The 22,159-nt window shown below is 40.9% G+C and overlaps 1 long non-coding RNA gene across 1 annotated transcript; it reads left to right on the forward strand.

The window, feature by feature from the left end:
- Nucleotides 1-764: 764 nt before the first annotated feature.
- Nucleotides 765-4,372, forward strand: LOC123113815 (uncharacterized). Its single transcript, XR_006456227.1, has 4 exons — nucleotides 765-1,259; nucleotides 2,196-2,297; nucleotides 3,188-3,280; nucleotides 3,945-4,372. It is a non-coding gene; the product is annotated as an uncharacterized lncRNA (long non-coding RNA).
- The last annotated feature ends 17,787 nt before the right edge of the window (nucleotides 4,373-22,159 follow it).

Genomic DNA, 22,159 nt, shown 5'->3' on the forward strand with positions numbered 1-22,159 from the left:
CGAGAGGGCCCGAACCTGGGTAAACATCGTGTCTCCAGTCTCCTATTATCATTAGCCTTAGACGCACAGTTTGGGACCCCCTACCCGAGATCCGCCGGTTTTGACACCGACAACGGGTAGTAAATATGGTGCAACAAGGTGGTCCAATCCTTTTTGTAGCAAAGGACAAGCCTGGAGAAGTTCTTATATGAGAAAAACGCTCCCGAGGACACATGGGAATTATCGTCAAGCTAGTTTTCATCATGTTCATATGATTCGCGTTCGTTACTTTGATAATTTAATATGTGGGTGGACCCACTACACCACGGTAGAGTTTAAGTGACACACTTCTGTGGGGAAAGGCCCATTGATCCCTACAAGAGATCAGTCGGCGTAGCTCCGAAGCTTGGCCCTCAAATCATCTGTCGGTAAGTGTGCACAATAGTTGACCAATTATGTGTCGGCGATCACTTAGCGACTATGTATCTGTCGGCAACCATATAGCGACTTATCATCCGTTGGCAGATATCTAGGCCTAACAGATTTACAGTCGGCATAGGTAGGTGTATGGACACAAATTAAGTGTCGGCATAGATAGGGTGTACGCGCACAAATTAAGTGTCGGCGTATGTGTACACGTGTCAAGCAGCAAAGCCACGAAACAATCGAGGCTGACTTAGGCGCGAGAACAGGACTTGGCGGGCTGGTCGGGAAAATTTTTGGGCTGCGCGGCGGCCCAATTTTGACTTAACCCTTGAAATCCAGTACCCAACACAAATACATCCCCGTTCCATCCCCACTTCCCTACCGCCGCCGCCGCACTCCATCCCCGCCGCCCTGCCGGCGCTCCACCACCTATGTCCCCGCCGCCCTCCCGTCGCCGTCCTCGCGCTCCAGCGTCACCCTCGTCCTTGCTGCCATCGTCTTCACGCTTCCCCCCACCCCATCGACACATGTTCCCTACCACGGCGCCGGGGTCGCAGCCGCCGATACACCGACCTCGAGATCCTTCCGTCCACCGCCCCCAACCCCATTCCACGTCCCCGTCTCCCCGACCCCATCCCATCCTTCCTTCCTTGGAGTCACAGCCGCCGGCAGCTCCGTCCGCCGTCGCCTTGACCGAGCACGCCCAACCCCCCCTTCCCCACCCAAAGACCAAGTCAATGCCGTTTAGATATTCTAGCGCCGCCGCCAACCAGCGTAGGAGACTGCCATCTGCAAGCGCCAGCATCTCCATAACTACGGAAGCACCTCCGGCTGGAGGGGGTGTGCGTTGTTAGGTATGCACCGATGGTGGGATCCCCGATTTGTTTTCTTTGTTCTTGTTCTTCCCTGTGTCTCTAGTAGATCGAACTGCTAGGTTGCTGCAACTTGAGAGTTGTACTGTTGGTAGTTACTGTGGAGTGGTTTGGACATGTTGTTGATCTGAAGCATAACCTGATCCCTGCTCACGTAATCAGCCCCTTTTTGTTTAAGAAGAGTATAGTATTACGAAGGTTACTAGTTGGATCCATATAGTACTGAGAAGCAAAGGATTCATACCTTGTTAATGTTTCTAATTCTTTGGCCTGATCGATGGCTAGAGGGACATGGTACTTTAGTTCCTGAATTCTAAGCTTGCAAATTTCTGAATTCTAGGTCTGCATCGGCATGATGAGTTAATCAGATATATGCGTAACCTGCTATACTGATGCTATTGCTATAATAAATAATAATTCTGGAGTAACACTTCTTTTTGTAGCTAGCATGTAGGCTATAAGCTCTCGTTGATGCTATAGATGGTTGGGTCGGTTTCAATTTTTTTGGGAGAAAATTAGATTCCAACCTAGTTTATAGCAGGTTTGATAAATGTATAACTCACTATAAAAAAGTAAGTTGCACAGTCAAAGGACTGAAGTGAAATATTCTCATTGGACAAATTTGCAACTGTAAATTATCAAATTGCAAATGCAGAATGAGATAATCGTAAGCTTAGCACTGCATACTCAGCGTTTTATAAATATTGTTGGATTATCAAGTATGCAGTAGGGGATGAATTTTTTAACGGGCTGCCTATAATGCCAACATTGTCTAGGTAAATAACATGTTCCTTTCTGTTCTTTTTTTCCAGATGAGATAGAAGATAGATATATTTATGTGTCAGATACTACTGTCTAACTACTTGTGGTAATAAGTATTGGTGTTAAGTAGAATCTCCATTTGTGTTACCATCATAGGACCATTAAACAGTCAGATGCGAGCCATATATTTGATATTAAGCAAGTTGTCTGAGGATGTTCACTACCCAGCTAATTTGAGCTCCCCGTTTCCATATGCAGGTAAATCCAGAATTTTCACCACTTTTTAGTTCTAATTTTACCACTCTCCTTCTTGCTTGCTTAAATGGGGTGCCTTCTCATAATACCTTTCTTGCTTTGAAGAATATAGCATTTAGCATGTTTTTTCTAAAAACAAGTCACAAGTCACAACACCATTTAGAATGTCACAACTGAGAATGCTGGGATATATTGACATGTGCAGCTAGACATTCCCTTGGCATTCGTGATATTTATAGCTGGATTCACCCTGCAGATATGGCATAATTATTTCTCTTAGTCACTTCTTTCACTTCAAAATATCCAGGCCTTGGTTTCCCTAGGTACCCTGTCGCTGTTTCTTGTTGGGTATATGATAATTCCACAAGTGCCATATAATAATGTTGTGAACTATGGACCTAATCGGTACGCTGCTGGTGGTGGTGGCAGGTACCAAAACAACAAGGTTCGTGTCTGCTGTCCTGCTTGTTGGAGGGGGACTGGTGTAGCATCAATCACTAATAGGCCAGGCTATTAATTCTAACATGTCTGTTTAAAATGGAAAAGATGGATAGTTCGTGGTTTGAGCAGATTTATAACTAACTGTAGCCTATCAACCCCATTCTGACTATAAGCAGCGGGAAGATAAGAACTTGAATTAATAATAATGACGATTTAGTTCAAGAATAAGGCAGTACTTAAATCTTAATAATCTCCGTACATGGTGCTTTTATGAGATATTCGTGTTTATTTTGGTGATGGCCTAATATTACCTGAACATCATTTGTGCATTTGAAAAGTTCATCCATTAAACTTACCAAGGATACAACTTGCAGTCCCTTGGCCTGCTTTCTAATTTGATTGATGGTCAGCCGAGTTATCTATATTATTAAACATAGTTTTCATTTTTACAGGGTGGTTGATGCATGTCTTCACATTTTTCAGAGCAACATGCAGTGGAAGAAGCAGCCTATGAACTGGAATAGTTTGCATAAGAAATAAGCGATGTGAGTATGTTTTGTGTCTTGTATATAAGAAATAGGCATAAGAAATAGCATCACTAGATTACTTTTTGTGTCTTGTATATAGAACTGAACTCCACATACTGCAGTTTTAAAATTAAAAATATGAAATCACATGATGTAATCTGATGCTCATATACATTGCTTAGTAGTTAGCATATATGTAAGACATGCTTGCAGTCCCTTGGCCTACTTTCTAATTAGTTTGGTGTTAACACTTTGATGGTCACAATCTAAAGATGACATGGCATATACAGAACTTCACATACTGCAGTTTTTTTGGTTTGAAGCTCTACATTTTAATTCTAGTTCATCAGATAACATACGACCACAATTGTTTTTCACATTTATTTTCAAATTTTGAAGTGCACAAAATCATTGGGGTGAATATATGAGAATTTGACCATTTATTTTCACCCACACATTTATGTTGGCAGTCGCATTCAGTTTGAACATATGAGAATTTGACCGGTGACAATTTCCTCCATATTATTAATAACTTTTATGAATCCACTTTGGAATAAAACATTTGATACATGTCTGTCTTAATTAGGTGTCAATACAAAATGATATTTGCACTTATGTTAGATATTAACTGAGCATATTTTCATTAGACTCTTATCATTAAGATCGTGTGGAATATTTTCAGGTACTCAGCCACCTACTGCGCATGGATGTGATGACTTCGGAGTGTTATGCAGCATTTGGCTGTTTCGAGTATTTTGGACCAGCCAACTTGTGATCGTGAATCTTATGTGTGTTCTGGACCATTTGCTACTTCAAGTGTTTTGGAGCATATATCTTGTGCTCATGGGTGTGACTTAAGTGTTTTGGACCATTTAGTGGCTGAACACTTTTAGAACAGTAAATAGTGGTCCTTTTATGTGGCTTGTGTTTTCTGGATGGTGGTTAAAATGGCCAAACTTTGCTTTGTCAAGATTGTCTTGTTTTTGAACTTCTGATCAATGTATATGTATGTTTGTGAACATATTATCAATGCTTGTGCAATATGTGTTCATCTTGATCCTCTTTGTGTATAACATTTGAGCATTGTATAATATTTAAATCAGAGCAGTATCCAATTGTTGTTTTGGCTGTACATCATCTTATCAACAATTAATCTGTTGGGAAAAACATTCCAACAGACAAACTGTCGACAAAGGTACACCTCTACCCATGCAGAGAAAGTGTCGGCCGAAGTACATCCATAGCTAGACAAACCATGTGTCGGCAATGCTAAAGACCTTACTAGACAGACCAAGTGTCGGCATAAGTAGGTTGTATGTTGACTTACCATCTGTTGGCATAGGTAGGGTGTACACAGACAGACCATGTGTCGGCATATGTAGGGTGTACACAGACTGACCATGTGTCGGTGTAGGTAGGGTGTATGGAAACTAAAAATGTGTCGGCAAGTGAACTTCTGTCGGCAATGCCTTTGCCCACAGCAAGTCCTCCGACTCTTTAATCTTCTGTCAGCATATGTGTTAGCTACAAGTTATGTGTCGGCAAAGGTACCATATGCCAACAGATTGATGTGTCGCCAAAACTTGACCGTGGTGTAGTGACCGGTGCTTGGGTACTGCCCTTTCTTGGACAAGCATCCCACTTATGATTAACCCCTATTGCAAGCATCCGCAACTACAAAAGAAGTATTAAGGTAAACCTAACCATAGCATGAAACATGTGGTTCCAAATCAGCCCCTTACGAAGCAACGCATAAACTAGGGTTTAAGCTTTTGTCACTCTAGCAACCCATCATCTACTTATTACTTCCCAATGCCTTCCTCTAGGCCCAAACAATGGCGAAGTGTCATGTAGTCAACGTTCACATAACACCACTAGAGGATAGACAACATACATCTCATCAAAATATGAACGAATACCAAATTCACATGACTACTTATAGCAAGACTTCTACCATGTCCTCAGGAACAAACGTACTACCCACAAATCATGTTCATGTTCATAATCGGAGGGGTATTGATATGCATTAAGGATCTGAACATATGATCTTCCACCAAATAAACCAACTAGCATCAACTACAAGGAGTAATCAACACTACTAGCAACCCACAGGTACCAATCTGAGGTTTTGATACAAAGATTGGATACAAGAGATGAACTAGGGTTTGAGAGGAGATGGTGCTGGTGAAGATGTTGATGGAGATTGACCCCCTCCTGATGAGAGGAGTGTTGGTGATGATGATGGTGATGATTTCCCCCTCCCGGAGGGAAGTTTCCCCGGCAGAATAGCTCCGCCGGAGCCCTAGATTGGTTCCGCCAAGGTTGCGCCTCGTGGCGGCAGAGTTTCATCCCGTAAGCTTGTTTATGATTTTTTTCCAGGATAAAAGACCTCATATAGCAGAAGATGGGCACCGGAGGCCTCTCAGGGGGGTCCACGAGGCAGGGCCGCGCCCTAGGGGGTGGGCGCGCCCCCACCCTCGTAAGCAGGGTGTGGGCCGCCTAACACTGATTCCTTTGCCAGTATTTTTTATTAATTTCGAAAATGACTTTCCGGGAGTTTCAGGACTTTTGGAGTTGTGCAGAATAGGTCTCTAATATTTGCTCCTTTTCCAGCCCAGAATTCCAGCTGTTGGCATTCTCCTCTTCATGTAAACCTTGTAAAATAAGAGAGAATATCCATAAGTATTGTGACATAACGTGTAATAACAATCCATAATGCAATAAATATCGACATAAAAGCATGATGCAAAATGGACATATCAACTCGCCCAAGCTTAGACCTTGCATGTCCTCAAGCGGAAGCTGATATCGAAAAATATGACCACATGTTTAGAGATAGAGGTGTCGATAAAAATAAAATACGGACATGCAGGCTTGTCCTCCGATGCTCAAGTAACAATCTATTCACAATGTAAAGTATGGTTCAGAAACTTCATTTAGAACTAGCAAACTATAATCTCAGTCATTGAAGCAATTGCAATTTATCATAACATATGAAAGAGTCAACATAAGAGCTTTTCAGCAAGTCCACATAAGCAACTATCATTTAGTCTTTCATAATTGCTGACACTCACGCAATACTTGTGGTTACGGAGTTTTAATCGGACGCATAGAAAGATAGGGGCTTATAGTTTCGCCTCCCAATCTTTTACCTCAAGGGTAATGTAAACTATAATAGTTCATGCTAACGAACATCCAATTGGATATATGTATCAGGAACTTTCCAACACGAGGTGCTTGCCAAAGGATAAAATAAAAAGGAAAGGTGAAGATCACCTTGACTCTTGCATAAAGCAAAAGATAGGCCCTTCGAAGAGGGAAGCAGAGGTTGTCATGTACTTTTATGGTTGGATGCACAAAATCTTAATGCAAAAGAACGTCACTTTATATTGCCACTTGTGATATGAACCTTTATTATGCATTCCGTCACTTTTATTACTTCCATATCACACGATCGTATAAAGCTTATTTTCTCCACACTAATAAGTCATACATATTTAGAGAGCAATTTTTATTGCATGCAACGTGACAACTTACTTGAGGGATCTTACTCAATCCATAGGTAGATATGGTGGACTCTCATGGCAAAACTGGTTTAAGGGTATTTCGGAAGCACAAGTAATTTTTACTTGGTGCAAGGAATTTGGCTAGCATGAGGGGGAAAGGCATCCATGACAATATACTTTAACTAAGATGTGAGAAAGCATAACCCATTACGTTGTCTTCCTTGTCCAACATCAACTCTTTTAGCATGTCATATTTTAAGAGTGCTCACAATCATAAAGGATGTCCAAGATAGTATATTTGCATGTAAGAACCTCTCTTTCTTTATTACTTCCTATTAATTGCAACGATGACCAAAACTATGTTTGCCAACTCTCAACAACTTGTATGCCTCATACTCACTACTAGGGAAAAACCTATACACAGAATCTTACCAGCAGCGCTCCATAAAATACCACGCTGCTGCTACTTAGCAGCAACACGTGTTAGAGAAACGCGCTGCTGACAGGAAAATAGCAGTAGCGCGTGCACCACAAACCGGGCTACTGCTATAATTTCCATGACCTCGCCCCCCCCCGCTAGTTATAGCAGTAGCGCACTATACTGAACCGCGCTACTGCTATAGAAGTTAGCAGCAGCGCGCTTATAGGAAAACCGCTACTGCTAAGATCAGCCCACAAGTTTAGTCCCACATCGCTCCGTGAACAGGGTGTTTACCACCTTAAATATGTTATTTCTGAAACTACCACAACCAGTTGGTCTTCACTGAACTCTATGTGTAAAATTTGTGGCCGCAATATGAGTCCTCTCCGGTTCCTACTGGATAGGACTCATATTGACAATTCAGATTGTACACAAAAAGATCATTGATGGCCAATGTATTTTTGCATTGACGTGTTTTTTTTATAGTTACACTTAGCAGTAGCGTTTTATGTGCAAAGCGCTACTGCTATTCAGATTAGCTGTAGCGCGTTTTGGCAAACGCGCTACAACTATCCCGACCTTATCCCCACGCGCACGAGCGGCCCTCACTCACACTCTCACTCTCGCCCCCCGTGCCCATAACCGTCGTCGTGCGTCGCCGCCGCCGCCGCCTTCGTTCGTCCGCCGCCGAGGTACTCCCCTCCTTTCGTCCCTCCTCCCTCCTCCTCGCACATCCTCCCTCCGCCTGCGGCCGCCCCTCCCTCCTCCGCTGCCGCCCTCCTCCCTCCGCCTGCGGCCGCCCCTCCTCCCTCCTCCGTGGGCAGCCCTCCTCCCACCGCCCTCGACCTCGCCGCCCCTAGCTACCTCTCCGTCGCCCCCACCCCTTGCCACTAGTTAGTACTAGATTTAGTAGTTGTAGATGTTAATTTAGGGTTCATAGCTAGTACTAGATGTTGCTTAGTTAGTACTAGATTTTAGTAGTAGTAGATGTTAATTACTAGTAGTGATGGTACTAGTTAACTAGATGTTGCTTAGTTAGTACTAGATTTTTAGTTGTAGTTGAACTAGTTTACTAAGTAAATTAATATAACTAGTTGAACTACTTTATTTTTAGAAAGAACTAGTTTTTTTTTCTATTTATAGTAAGTTTATATTTAGTAAGAACTAGTTGAATTAATAAAACTAGTTGAACATGTCATATTTGTTGTCATTTTTTAGTTTAAGCAATTATTCGGGATGTATTAGTGATAACTTATATGGTTTCTCAGGTGACCACCGTCGTCCCCGTCACCGACCCCCTCCGACATCCCCGCCGTCGTCCCCGTCACCGACCCCCTCCGACATCCCCGCCGTCGTCCCAGTCACCGACCCCCTCCGACATCGAGGTGAGACCAGCCAAATATCCTTGTATATCTTGTGTTGTTGCTCAAATAGGATATGTGGTTGCCCAAGTGGCCGTTCATGTTCAGTTTACATCTCCGAGTGGCCTATGTTTTGCCGGAGTGTTGATTAATTTCCGTTCCGGCAAATTTCAGGCGCTCGATATGTCCTTATTTAGCAAAGGTCATGCCGGATTTTTTCGTGAATTCTGGCATGACTTGTGCTAGAATATGTACAAGTTTAATCTTTGAATTATGAACGTAGGAAATGTCGTACTCGGACGATGACAGTCTCCCGGGGGAGTGTAGCTGGTGCCACAACGATCGAGGTATGTGCGACAGGTTCGTTCAGCTGGACGAAGATCGGCGCTTCAGCATTAAGCTCGAGGAGACCTTCGATTGTGAAACGGTACGCAACAACGACAAGTGTTCTTTCGTAATTAAGCATGACTTCAACTATTTTAACGTCTAATTTTCATATTTTACAATTCGACTAGCTTATCCCATGCCATGCAAGACGCTATGTCTTGGAGAGGATGGGTTTTGAAGACCATGAAAATTTCGAAACAAAGAAAATACACCTAAGGACCCATCATGATATGGATTTTGAAGTAAATCTGTGCAATGCTCAGAACGTAACCCATTTTGGTTGCCAAAATTGGGAAGCACTTTGCAAAATGTATGGTTTTTATGAGGGTATGACTGTCACCATGGATCTTGGTGATCCTGACATCGAGCAAGACAATATGGACATTTGGGTCCTTGTTGATACGCTTCCGATTGTACCGCTATGTGAGTTTCTCAAACATAGTTATTAACTAATTTATATTGTTTATTTCAAAATTGTTGATAGCTTATTTCCATTGACAGCTTATTTTGATTCTTCAAAGACTGTGCGGAAGATGGTAGATAAAACCCACTACACCGATGGTACCGAATTAACGTATAAGGAGAAAAATCATCTGATCGCATTTTGTACTCTTCTTGAGAATTACAATAACTATTATCGAACTCCTCCAAATTATGGTGAATACGTGCCACTAGTGCATGTGTTGAACCAGGGTAACTTCTCTGGAGATACCCTGGTAAGATTTTTTACTATTACGACATCCGTGCATCTTTTGCATACTTCTAAAACTAGTACATCATTGCTAACTACGAAGTTATTATTATGTTTTTCAATAGAAACTCCTGATGGATTGTGTGCCTCATCTTATGTCTCTGAATGGTCGCCTCTTAGTTCTGAACATAATGCCAGGTAAATCTAGGGAGCTCACCTGTGCATATCGAATTTCTAAAACCGGTGAACACATGATCATCAAAGAATGGAAGAAATGTACGGACATTCGCAAGGAGGTTCTTGGAAGTAACATTCAGCGAAAGGCAAGAATTGGAGACAGGCTAATCTCCATTCTCCATAATGGAGAGGCAGGGGCTATCTTGTTTTTTGCTATTTTACCTTAGAAAATGTAGTAGGTCTTAATCGAATGTAGTAGGTCCTATGAGGTACAATATGTTTATTATGTGGTAATGTGTTAGAGTTGATAATGAGGAGTACTTGTGATTACGACTAGTGACCAATTTGCTATGTGATGTCATTGATGAAAACGATGATCTTGAGGAGGTGTTATATGACAATGATGTATTATGATGATAAGTTGTTAATGATATGATGATGATGATATTATTATATCATTGGGTGAAAGAACCGCGGATTAGTTTCAAGTGGATGGACATCCACTTGAAACTAGTCCACGGTTCTTTCACCCCGTGATGTAATAACTCATTATGATGTAAAAACAATCTCTAAATTCCTGTTGTATGAAAACTTGTGTAAAGGTGTATGAATACAACATGAAATAAAAAAGAAATAAAATGCTAAATAGTAGTAGTAGCGCGGGAAAGTAGAAGCGCTACTACTAATTACCAGTAGCGCGGTCCTGAAGAAGCGCTACTACTAAGTCAATTTAGCAGTAGCGTGGATCCAGGCGCGCTATTGCTAAGCATTAGCTGTAGCGCCTTATCAGTAGCGCTCCTGCCCGCGCTACTGATAGGCCTAAAACCCGCGTTGCTGCTAGGCTTTTCCCTAGTAGTGACTCTTTATGTGTGAAGTCATTACTATCCATAAGATCAACATGGTTTCTTTTGTTTCTTTTTATTCTTTCTATTTTCTCAAGATCGTAGCAGGATAGTAAAGCCCTTGACTCAGCACTAATCTTTATTATAGATAGCTCACGGACTCGATTACATAGAGGAATCACAAAGCAAAACTCAAAACTAATTCGTATCAAAACTTTATTCTACTAGATCAAGATGTTACCAAAAGGATCGAACTAGAAAAACTATAAAGATAGGAGTGTGATGGTGATACGATACCGGGGCACCTCCCGCAAGCTTGGCAGTTGCCAAGGGGAGTGCCCATATCCATGTGATTATGTTTCCTTTGTTGGTGAAGAAGGTAGTGTTGTTGATGATGTAGGCTTGTCCTCCATCTTCCAAGGCATAGGCTCCCCATCATAGAAAGATGATCGAGTCTCCAGGATCCTCAAATCTGCAGCCAAACTCATCCTCTTGAATCTATATTCATACTCAAAGTTTTGGTTTTGCAGGTCACAGATCTGGGCTTGGAGGTGCTCGATTTTCTCATGAAGCTTGAAGATGGTTTCCCCAATGTCCTTGGCATCCAGCTTGTGCTTGTTGGTGAACTCCGCAATCATCATCTGGTTGGCGTTGAGTCTGTGTTCCACCATCCCTTGGCACTTGAAAACTTGTTGATTCATTGCTTCAAGTCTTGTCTCCACGCTTCCGATCCTCCTTGGTCCCTCAACATCGCGGATGTGCAGCACCCCCTCACGCATCTCAATGGTTTGAGGGTGTTGCAGCACCTCTGCCAGGTAGGGATTGATGACCTTCTCGAAGAACTTATCCTTGGGGGCGCTTGAAGACGTCATGATGATCTAGATCTATCGGAAAAATAGCTCGAAACAAAGACAGAGGATATTTGCGTGATACGGTGGTCAAAACCTCCAGGAGATTATATAATGAATTTTTACCGATCAAAAGAAGTATTGTACAAGAAAACGGAGTGCGGAGAGCACACGAGGTGCCCACGAGGCAGGGGGGCGCGCCCAGTAGGGTAGGGCGCGCCCTCCACCCTCGTGGAGGCCTCGTGTCCTTCCCAGACTACTTCTTATTTTCTATTTTCTTAAATATTCCAAAACGGAGAAATACTGCTATTAAAATTGATTTGGAGTCGGTTTAATTATCGTACCACGTACCTATTCCTTTTCGGAGTCTGGAACGTTCTAAAAGGTGTCCCTTATGTATTCCTCCGGGGTTACGGTTTCAATAACATTAGTTTCAACATTTATTGGGTTACCTGAGATATAATGCTTGATTCTTTGACCGTTCACCACCTTCGGATTTGTGCTCTCGAAGTTGTTGATTTTTATGGCACCGGAACGATAGACCTCCTCGATAACGTAAGGGCCATCCCATTTAGAGAGAAGTTTTCCTGCAAAAAATCTTAAACGAGAGTTGAAGAGCAACACATAGTCACCTACATTAAACTCACGCTTCTGTATCCTTTTGTCATGCCATCTTTTAACTTTTTCTTTAAACAGTTTGGCATTTTCATAAGCTTGGGTTCTCCATTCATCAAGTGAGCTAATGTCAAACAACCTCTTCTCACCAGCAAGTTTGAAATCATAATTGAGTTCTTTAATAGCCCAATATGCCTTATGTTCTAGTTCGAGAGGTAAGTGACAAGCTTTTCTATAAACCATTTTATATGGAGACATACCCATAGGATTTTTATATGCAGTTCTGTAAGCCCATAATTCATCATTAAGTTTCTTGGACCAATTCTTTCTAGATCTATTAACAGTTTTTTGCAAAATTAATTGAAGTTCTTTGTTACTCAATTCTACTTGACCACTAGACTATGGGTGATAAGGCGATGCAATTCTATGATTAACATCATACTTAGCAAGCATTTTACGAAAAGCACCATGAATAAAATGTGAACCACCATCAGACATTAAGTATCTAGGGACTCCAAAGCTCGGAAAAATAACTTCTTTAAGCATCTTAATAGAGGTGTTATGATCAGCACTACTAGTTGGAATAGCTTCTACCCACTTAGTAATGTAATCAACAACAACTAAAATATGTGTATACCCATTAGAGGCAGGAAAAGGTCCCATACAATCAAAGCCCCAAACATCAAATGGTTCAATAACAAGAGAATAGTTCATAGGAATTTCTTGACGTCTACTAATATTACCAATTCTTTGACATTCATCACAAGACAAGACAAACTTACGAGCATCTTTGAAGAGAGTAGGCCAATAAAAACCAGATTGCAATACCTTATGTCCAGTTCTATCTCCCGCGTGGTGTCCTCCATATGCCTCGGAGTGACACTTGCGTAGGATCTATTCATGTTCATGCTCAGGTACACAACATCTAATAACACCATCTACTCCTTCTTTATAAAGGTGTGGGTCATCCCAGAAGTAATGTCTTAAATCATAGAAGAACATTTTCTTTTTTGGTATGTGAAACTAGGTGGTATGAATTTAGCAACAATGTAATTAGCATAATCAGCATAACATGGAGCAGTACGAGAAGCATTTATGACAGCTAATTATTCATCAGGAAAGCTATCATTAATAGGTAGTGGGTCGTCAAGAACATTCTCTAACCTAGATAAGTTGTCTGCAACGGGGTTCTCAGCTCCCTTTCTACCAATAATATGTAAATCAAATTCTTGTAGCAAGAGAACCCACCTAATAAGTCTAGGTTTATCATCTTTCTTTTCCATAAGATATTTAATAGCAGCATGATCAGTGTGAATAGTTACTTTAGAATCAACAATATAAAGTCTGAAATTATCACAAGCAAATACAACTGCTAAAAATTCTTTTTCAGTAGTAGCATAATTTCTTTGGGCACTGTCTAGAGTTTTACTAGCATATTGAATAACATTTAGTTTCTTATCAACTCTTTGTCCTAGAACAGCACCTACAGCATAATCGCTAGCATCACACATAATTTCAAAAGGTAAATTCCAATCAGGTGGCTGAACAATAGGTGTAGAAACCAAAGCTTTCTTAAGTATTTCAAATGCTTCTACACAATCATCATCGAAGACAAAAGGAATGTCTTTTTGTAATAAATTAGTTAGCGGCCTGGAGATTTTGGAGAAGTCCTTAATGAACCTCCTATAAAAACTGGCATGACCAAGGAAACTTCTTATAACTTTGATGTCCTTGGGACACGGCATCTTTTCAATGGCATCAACTTTAGCTTTATCAACTTCAATACCTCTTTCAGAAACTTTATGCCCCAAGACAATGCCTTCATTAACCATAAAGTGGCACTTCTCCCAGTTCAAAACAAGACTAGTATCTTCGCATCTCTGCAAAACTCATTCAAGGTTGCTCAAGCAATCATCAAAAGAGGATCCATAAATGAAGAAATCATCCATGAATACCTCACAAATCTTTTCACAAAAGTCAGAGAATATAGCCATCATGCATCTTTGAAAAGTAGAAGGTGCATTACATAAACCAAAAGGCATACATCTATAAGCAAAAGTACCGAAAGGGCAAGTGAAAATGGTCTTTTCTTGATCATCCGCTGACATAGGTATTTGAGAGAAACCAGAATAACCGTCTAGAAAGCAAAAATGTGTATGTTTGGATAGTCTTTCTAGCATTTGATCAATAAAAGGTAAAGAGTAATGATCCTTTTTAGTAGCTTTATTTAATTTTTGGAAATCAATTACAATCCTATAACCTGTAATAATTCTTTGCGGGATCAATTCATCTTTATAATTAGGAACAATAGCAATACCTCCTTTCTTAGGGACACAATGGACATGACTTACCCACGTACTATTAGCAAAGGGATAAATTATACCTGCCTCTAGGAGCTTTAGTATTTCCTTTCTTACCACTTCCTTCATCTTAGGATTTAACCTTCATTGGTGATCAATAACTGGTTTGGCGTCTTCTTCCAACTTAATTTTGTGTTGGCATAAAGTGGAACTAATGCCCTTAAGATCATCAAGAGTATATCCAATAGCAGCACGGTGCTTCTTCAGAGTTTTCAATAATCTTTCCTCTTCCTGCTCTAAAAGGTTAGCACTAATAATAATAGGATATATCGTCTTTTCATCAAGATCAGCATATTTAAGATTATCAGGTAATGGTTTAAGCTCAAACAGGGGATCGCCCTTGGGTGATGGGAGATCCCCTAGGATTTCAATAGGTAAGTTGTGTTTCAAAATAGGACCTTGTTTAATGAATACTTCATCTATTCCCCTTCTTTCATTCATGAACATATGATTTTCATGGTCTAGCAAATATTGTTCGAAAGGATTAGGTGGAGGCACAGCAATAGAAGCAAGACAAATAATTTCATCCTTACTAGACAGTTCTTTATCATGGGGTTGTCTACGAAATTTAGGAAAATTAAACTCATGAGTCATATCATCCAAGCCAATCATGACAACATCCTTTTTGCAATCAATTCTAGCATTAACAGTATTCAAGAAGGGTCTACCAAATATAATGGGGCAAAAGTTATCTTATGGGGAACCAAGAACAAGAAAATCAGCAGGATATTTATCTTTCCCACAAAAGACTTCAACATCTCTAACAATCCCAATTGGTGAAATAGTATCTCTATTAGCAAGCTTAATTGTAACATCGATATCTTCTATCTCAGCACGTGCAATATCATGCATAATTTCTTGGTATAAGGAAATAGGTATTGCACTAGCACTAGCACCCATATCACGTAAGCCATGATAACAATGATCTCCTATTTTAAAAGAAATAACAGGCATGCCTACTACGGGTCTATGTTCCTTAGCATCAAGTTTAGCAATTCTAGTAGCTTCATTACAGAAATAAATAACATGCCCATCAATATTATCAGCCAAGAGATCTTTAACCACAGCAATATTAGGTTCAACTTGAATTTGCTCAAGTGGTGTAGGTGTTCTAGTATTACTCTTACGAACCACAGTTGAAGTTTTAGCATGATCCTTCATCCTAACAGGGAAAGGAGGTTTCTCAATATAAGTAGTAGGAACAATAAGATCATTATAAGTGATAGTATCTTCTTCAACTTTAATAGGTGCAACTACTTTTACTTTAGTGGGAGGATTATATTTAAACCACTTCTCCTTAGGGAGATCAACATGAGTAGCAAATGATTCACAGAAAGAAGCTACTATCTCAGAGCCGAGTCCATATTTAGTGCTAAATCCACGAAAAGCATCGGTTTCCATAAAAGATTTAACACAATCAAACTTGAGTGTCATACCTGACTCCTTACCATCGTTGGAATCCCAATCTTCAGTGTTGCGTTTAATTCTTTCCAATAAATCCCACTTGAATTCAATAGTCTTCATCATAAAAGACCCAGCACAAGAAGTATAAAGCATGGTGCGATTGTTGAGAGAAAGCCGAGCATGAATTTTTTGAATAATCATTTCTTTTGAGAGATCATGATTGGGGCATGAATATAACATTGACTTAAGCCTCCCCCAAGCTTGAGCGATGATTTCTCCTTCGCGAGGCCAAAAATTATATATGTAATTACAATCACGATGAACAAGATGCATAGGATAGAACTTCTGGTGAAATTCCAATTTCAATCGTTTATAGTTCCAGGACCCCACATGATCACATAGCCTATACCATGTCAATGCGTCTCCCTTCAAAGATAAAGGGAAAACCTTCTTTTTGATAACATCCTCACTCCTCAGGCATACCTGCAAGCTTAAATAATCCACAAACTTCATCTACATATATTAGGTGCAAGTCAGGATGTAATGTTCCATCTCCTGTAAAAGGATTAGCCAGCAGTTTCTCTACCATACTTGAAGGAATTTCAAAGTAAACATTTTCAGTAGGTTCAGTAGGTTGAGGAGCAACTCTTTGATCTACTGGTCGGGGTGAAGATACCCCGAACAAGCCCCTCAAAGGATTAGTTTCCATAGTAACAAGTGACAGTAAATTTCAGCACACTATATAAATTTTTCCTTACCAAGTTCCACTTACCAAAGGTGCTTCACTCCCCGGCAACGGCGCCAGAAAAGAGTCTTGATGACCCACAAGTGTAGGGGATCTATCGTAGTCCTTTCAATAAGTAAGAGTGTCGAACCCAATGAGGAGCAGAAGGAAATGACAAGAAGTTTTCAGTAAGGTATTCTCTGCAAGCACTGAAATTGTAGGTGATAGATAGTTTTGTGATAGGATAATTTGTAACGGGTAACAAGCAATGAAAGTAAATAAGGTGCAACAAGGTGGCCCAATCCTTTTTGTAGCAAAGGACAAGCCTGGACAAGTTCTTATATGAGAAAAGCACTCCCGAGGACACATGGGAATTATCGTCAAGCTAGTTTTCATCATGTTCATATGATTCATGTTCGTTACTTTGATAATTTGATATGTGGGTGGACCGGTGCTTGGGTACTGCCCTTTCTTGGACAAGCATCCCACTTATGATTCTATTGCAAGCATCCGCAACTACAAAAGAAGTATTAAGGTAAACCTAACCATAGCATGAAACATGTGGATCCAAATCAGCCCCTTACGAAGCAACGCATAAACTAGGGTTTAAGCTTCTGTCACTCTAGCAACCCATCATCTAATTATTAATTCCCAATGCCTTCATCTAGGCCCAAACAATGGTGAAGTGTCATGTAGCCGACGTTCACATAACACCACTAGAGGATAGACAACATACATCTCATCAAAATATCGAACGAATACCAAATTCACATGACTACTTATAGCAAGACTTATCTCATGTCCTCAGGAACAAACGTACTACTCACAAATCATATTCATGTTCATAATCAGAGGGGTATTAATATGCATTAAGGATCTGAACAGATGATCTTCCACCAAATAAACCAACTAGCATCAACTACAAGAAGTAATCAACACTACTAGCAACCCACAGGTACCAATCTGAGGTTTTGATACAAAGATTGGATACAAGAGACAAACTAGGGTTTGAGAGGAGATGGTGCTGGTGAATATGTTGATGGAGATTGACCCCCTATCGATGAGAGGAGTGTTGGTGATGATTTCCCCCTTGCGGAGGGAAGTTTCTCCAGCAAAACAGCTCCGCCGGAGCCCTAGATTGGTTCTGCCAAGGTTCCACCTCGTGGCGGCGGAGTTCCATCCCGTAAGATTGCTTATGGTTTTTTCTAGGGTAAAACACCTCATATAGCAGAAGATGGGCACCGGAGGCTTGTCAGGGGGCCCACGAGGCAGGGGGCGTGCCCTAGGGGGTGGGCACGCCCCCACCCTCGTGAGCAGGGTGTGGGCCCCCTGAAACTGATTCCTTCGCCAATATTTTTTATAAATTCCAAAAATGACTTTCGGGGAGTTTCAGGACTTTTGGAGCTGTGTAGAATAGGTCTCTAATATTTGCTCCTTTTCCAGCCCAGAATTCCAGTTGCCGGCATTCTCCCTCTTCATGTAAACCTTGTAAAATAAGAGAGAATAGCCATAGGTATTGTGACATAATAACGTGTAATAACAGTCCATAATGGAATAAATATCGATATAAAAGCATGATGCAAAATGGACGTATCAGGTACATGGAACATTCTCCCCGTCGTTGCTATTCATCACCTAGATAGATCTTGCGTGATCGTAGGAATTTTTTTGAAATTACTGCATTCCCCAACAGTGGCATCCGAGCCAGGTCTATGCGTAGATGTTATATGCACGAGTAGAACACAAAGAGCTGTGAGCGATAATAGTCATACGGCTTACCAGCATGTCATACTTTGATTCGGCGGTATTGTTGGATGAAGCGCCCCGGACCGATATTACATGACCGCGTTCCTGAGACTGGTTCTACCGACGTGCCTATGCACATAGGTGGCTGGCGGGTGTCTGTTTCTCCAACTTTAGTTGAATCGAGTATGGCTACGCCCGGTCCTTGTTGAAGGTTAAAACAACACACTTGACAAAAAATCATTGTGGTTTTGATGTGTAGGTAAGAACGTTTCTTGCTAGAAGCCCGTAGCAGCCACGTAAAACTTGCAACAACAAAATAGATTACGTCTAACTTGTTTTTGTAGGGCTTGCTGTGATGTGATATGGCCAAGGCATGATATGATATAAATTGTTGTGTGAGATGATCATGTTTTGTAACAAATTTATCGGCAACTGGTAGGAGGCATATGGTTGTCGCTTTATTGTATGCAATGCAATCGCCATGTGTTTTACTTTATCACTAAAGCGGTAGCATAGTCGTAGTAACAATAATTGGCGACACAACAACGATGCTACTATGGATATCAAGGTGTCGCGCCGGTGACGATGGAGATCATGACGATGCTTCGGTGATGGAGATCATGAGCACAAGATGATGATGGCCATATCATGTCACATATTTTGATTGCATGTGATGTTTATCTTTTATGCATCTTATTTTGCTTAGTACGTCGATAGCATTATAAGATGATCCTTTACTAAATTTCAAGGTACAAGTGTTCTCCCTGAGTATGCACCATTGCTATAGTTCGTCTTGCCGAGGGATCGGGCGTGATAAGCTCTATGTTCACATACAACGGGTGCAAGCCAGTTTTGCATACACAGAATACTCGGGTTAAACTTGACGAGCCTAGCATATTCAGATATGGCCTCGAAACACTGAGACCGAAAGGTCGAACGTGAATCATATAGTAGATATGATCAACATAGTGATGTTCACCATTGAAAACTACTCCATCTCACGTGATGATCGGACATGGTTTAGTTTATTTGGATCACGTGATCACTTATATGACTAGAGGGATGTCTATCTAAGTGGGAGTTCTTAAGTAATATGATTAATTGAACTTTAATTTATCATGAACTTAGTCCTGATAGTTATTTTGCATGTCTATGTTATTGTAGATCAATGGCTCGTGCTACCGTTCCTTTGAATTTTAATGCGTTCCTAGAGAAAGCTAAGTTGAAAGATGATGGCAGCAACTACACGTACTGGGTCCATAACTTGAGGATTATCCTCATTGCTGCACAGAAGAATTACGTCCTGGAAGCACCACTAGGTGCCAGGCCTGCTGCAGATGCTACTGATGACATTAAGAACGTCTGGCAGAGCAAAGCTGATGACTACTCAATAGTTTGGTGTGCCATGCTTTACGGCTTAGAATCGGGACTTCAAAGACGTTTTGAACATCATGGAGCATATGAGATGTTCCAAGAGTTGAAGTTAATATTTCAAGCAAATGCCCCAAAGTTGAGAGATATGAAGTCTCCAACAAGTTCTACAGCTGCAAAATGGAGGAGAATACTTCTATCAGTGAACACATACTCAGAATGTCTGGGTACCATAACCACTTGACTTAGTTGGGAGTTGATCTTCCAATTGATAGTGTCATTGACAGAGTTCTTCAATCACTGCCACCAAGCTATAAAGGCTTCGTGATGAGCTATAATATGCAAGGGATGAACAAGACTATTCCTGACCTCTTCGCGATGCTAAAGGCTGCAGAGGTAGAAATCAAAAAGGAGCATCAAGTGTTGATGGTCAACAAGACCAGTAGTTTCAAGAAAAAGGGCAAAGGGAAGAAGGGGAACTTCAAGAAGAAAGGCAAAAAGGTTGCTGCTCAAGAGAAGAAACCCAAGTCAAGACCTAAGCATGAAACTAAGTGCTTCTACTGCAAAGGGACTGGTCACTGGAAGCGGAACTGCTCCAAGTATTTGGCAGATAAGAAGGATGGCAAAGTGAAAGATATATTTGATATACATGTTATTGTTGTGTACCTTACTAATGCTCGTAGTAGCGCCTGGGTATTTGATCCTGACTCTATTGCTCATATTTGCAACTCAAAATAGGGGCTACAAATTAAATGAAGACTGGCTAAGGATGAGGTGACAATGCGCGTGGGAAATGGTTCCCAGGTCGATGTGATCGCCGTCGGTACGCTACCTCTACATCTACCATCGAGATTAGTTTTACACCTGAATAATTGTTATATGGTGCCAGCGTTGAGCATGAACATTATATCTGGATCTTGTTTAATGCGAGACGGTTATTCATTTAAATCAGAGAATAATGGTTGTTCTATTTATATGAGTAATATCTTTTATGGTCATGCACCCTTGCTAAGTGGTCTATTTTTGTTGAATCTCGATAGTGATGATACACATATTCATATTATTGAAGCCAAAAGATGCAAAGTTAATAATGATAGTGCAACTTATTTGTGGCACTGCCGTTTGGGTCATATTAGTGTAAAGCGCATTTAGAAACTCCATGCTAATGGACTTTTGGAATCACCTGATTATTGATCACTTGGTGCTTGCGAACCGTGCCTTATAGGCAAGATGACTAAAACTCCGTTCTCCGAAATAATGGAACGAGCTACCGACTTATTGGAAATAATACATACTGATTTATGCGGTCCAATGAGTGTTGAGGCTCGTGGCAGGTATCATTGTTTTCTTACCTTCACAGATGATTTGAGCAGATATGGTTATATCTACTTGATGAAGCATAAGTCTGAAACATTTGAAAAGTTCAAAGAATTTGAGAGTGAAGTGGAAAATCATCGTAACAAGAAAATAAAGTTTCTATGATCTGATCGTGGAGGAGAATATTTGAGTTACGAGTTTGGTCTTCATTTGAAAGAATATGGGATAGTTTCACAATTAATGCCACCTGGAACACCACAGCGAAATGGTGTGTCCGAACATCGTAACTGTTCTTTATTAGATATGGTGCGATCTATGATGTCTCTTACTGATTTACCGCTATCATTTTGGGGTTATGCTTTAGAGACGGCTGCATTCACTTTAAATAGGGCACCATCAAAATCCGTCGAGACGATGCCTTATGAACTATGGTTTGGGAGGAAACCAAAGTTGTTGTTTCTTAAAGTTTGGGGCTGCGATGCTTATGTGAGAAATCTTCAACCTGATAAGCTCGAACCCAAATCGGAGAAGTGCATCTTCATAGGATGCCCAAAGGAAACTGTTGGGTACACCTTCTATCACAGATCCGAAGGCAAAATCTTTGTTTCTAAGAATGGATCCTTTCTAGAGAAGGAGTTTCTCTCGAAAGAAGTGAGTGGGAGGAAAGTAGAACTTGATAAGGTAATTGTACCTTCTCCCTTATTGGAAAGTAGTTCATCACAAAAATCAGTTCCAATGATTCCTACACCAATTAGCGAGGAAGTTAATGATGATGATCATGAAACTTTAGATCAAGTTACTACCGAACCTCGTAGGTCTTCCAGAGTAAGATCCGCACCGGAGTGGTATGGTAATCCTGTTCTGGAAGTCATGTTACTAGACCATGATGAACCTACGAACTATGAGGAAGCGATGATGAGCCCAGATTCTGCGAAATGGCTTGAGGCCATGAAATCTGAGATGGGATCCATGTATGAGAACAAAGTGTGGACTTTGGTGGACTTGCCTGATGATCGGCAAGCCATAGAAAATAAATGTATCTTTAAGAAGAAGACCGACGCAGACAATAATGTTACTGTTTACAAAGCTCGACTTGTAGCGAAAGGTTTTCGACAAGTTCAAGGAGT

This window comes from Triticum aestivum, chromosome 5B (assembly GCF_018294505.1).
Source record: "Triticum aestivum cultivar Chinese Spring chromosome 5B, IWGSC CS RefSeq v2.1, whole genome shotgun sequence".
In the NCBI taxonomy this organism is placed as follows: Eukaryota; Viridiplantae; Streptophyta; class Magnoliopsida; order Poales; family Poaceae; genus Triticum; species Triticum aestivum.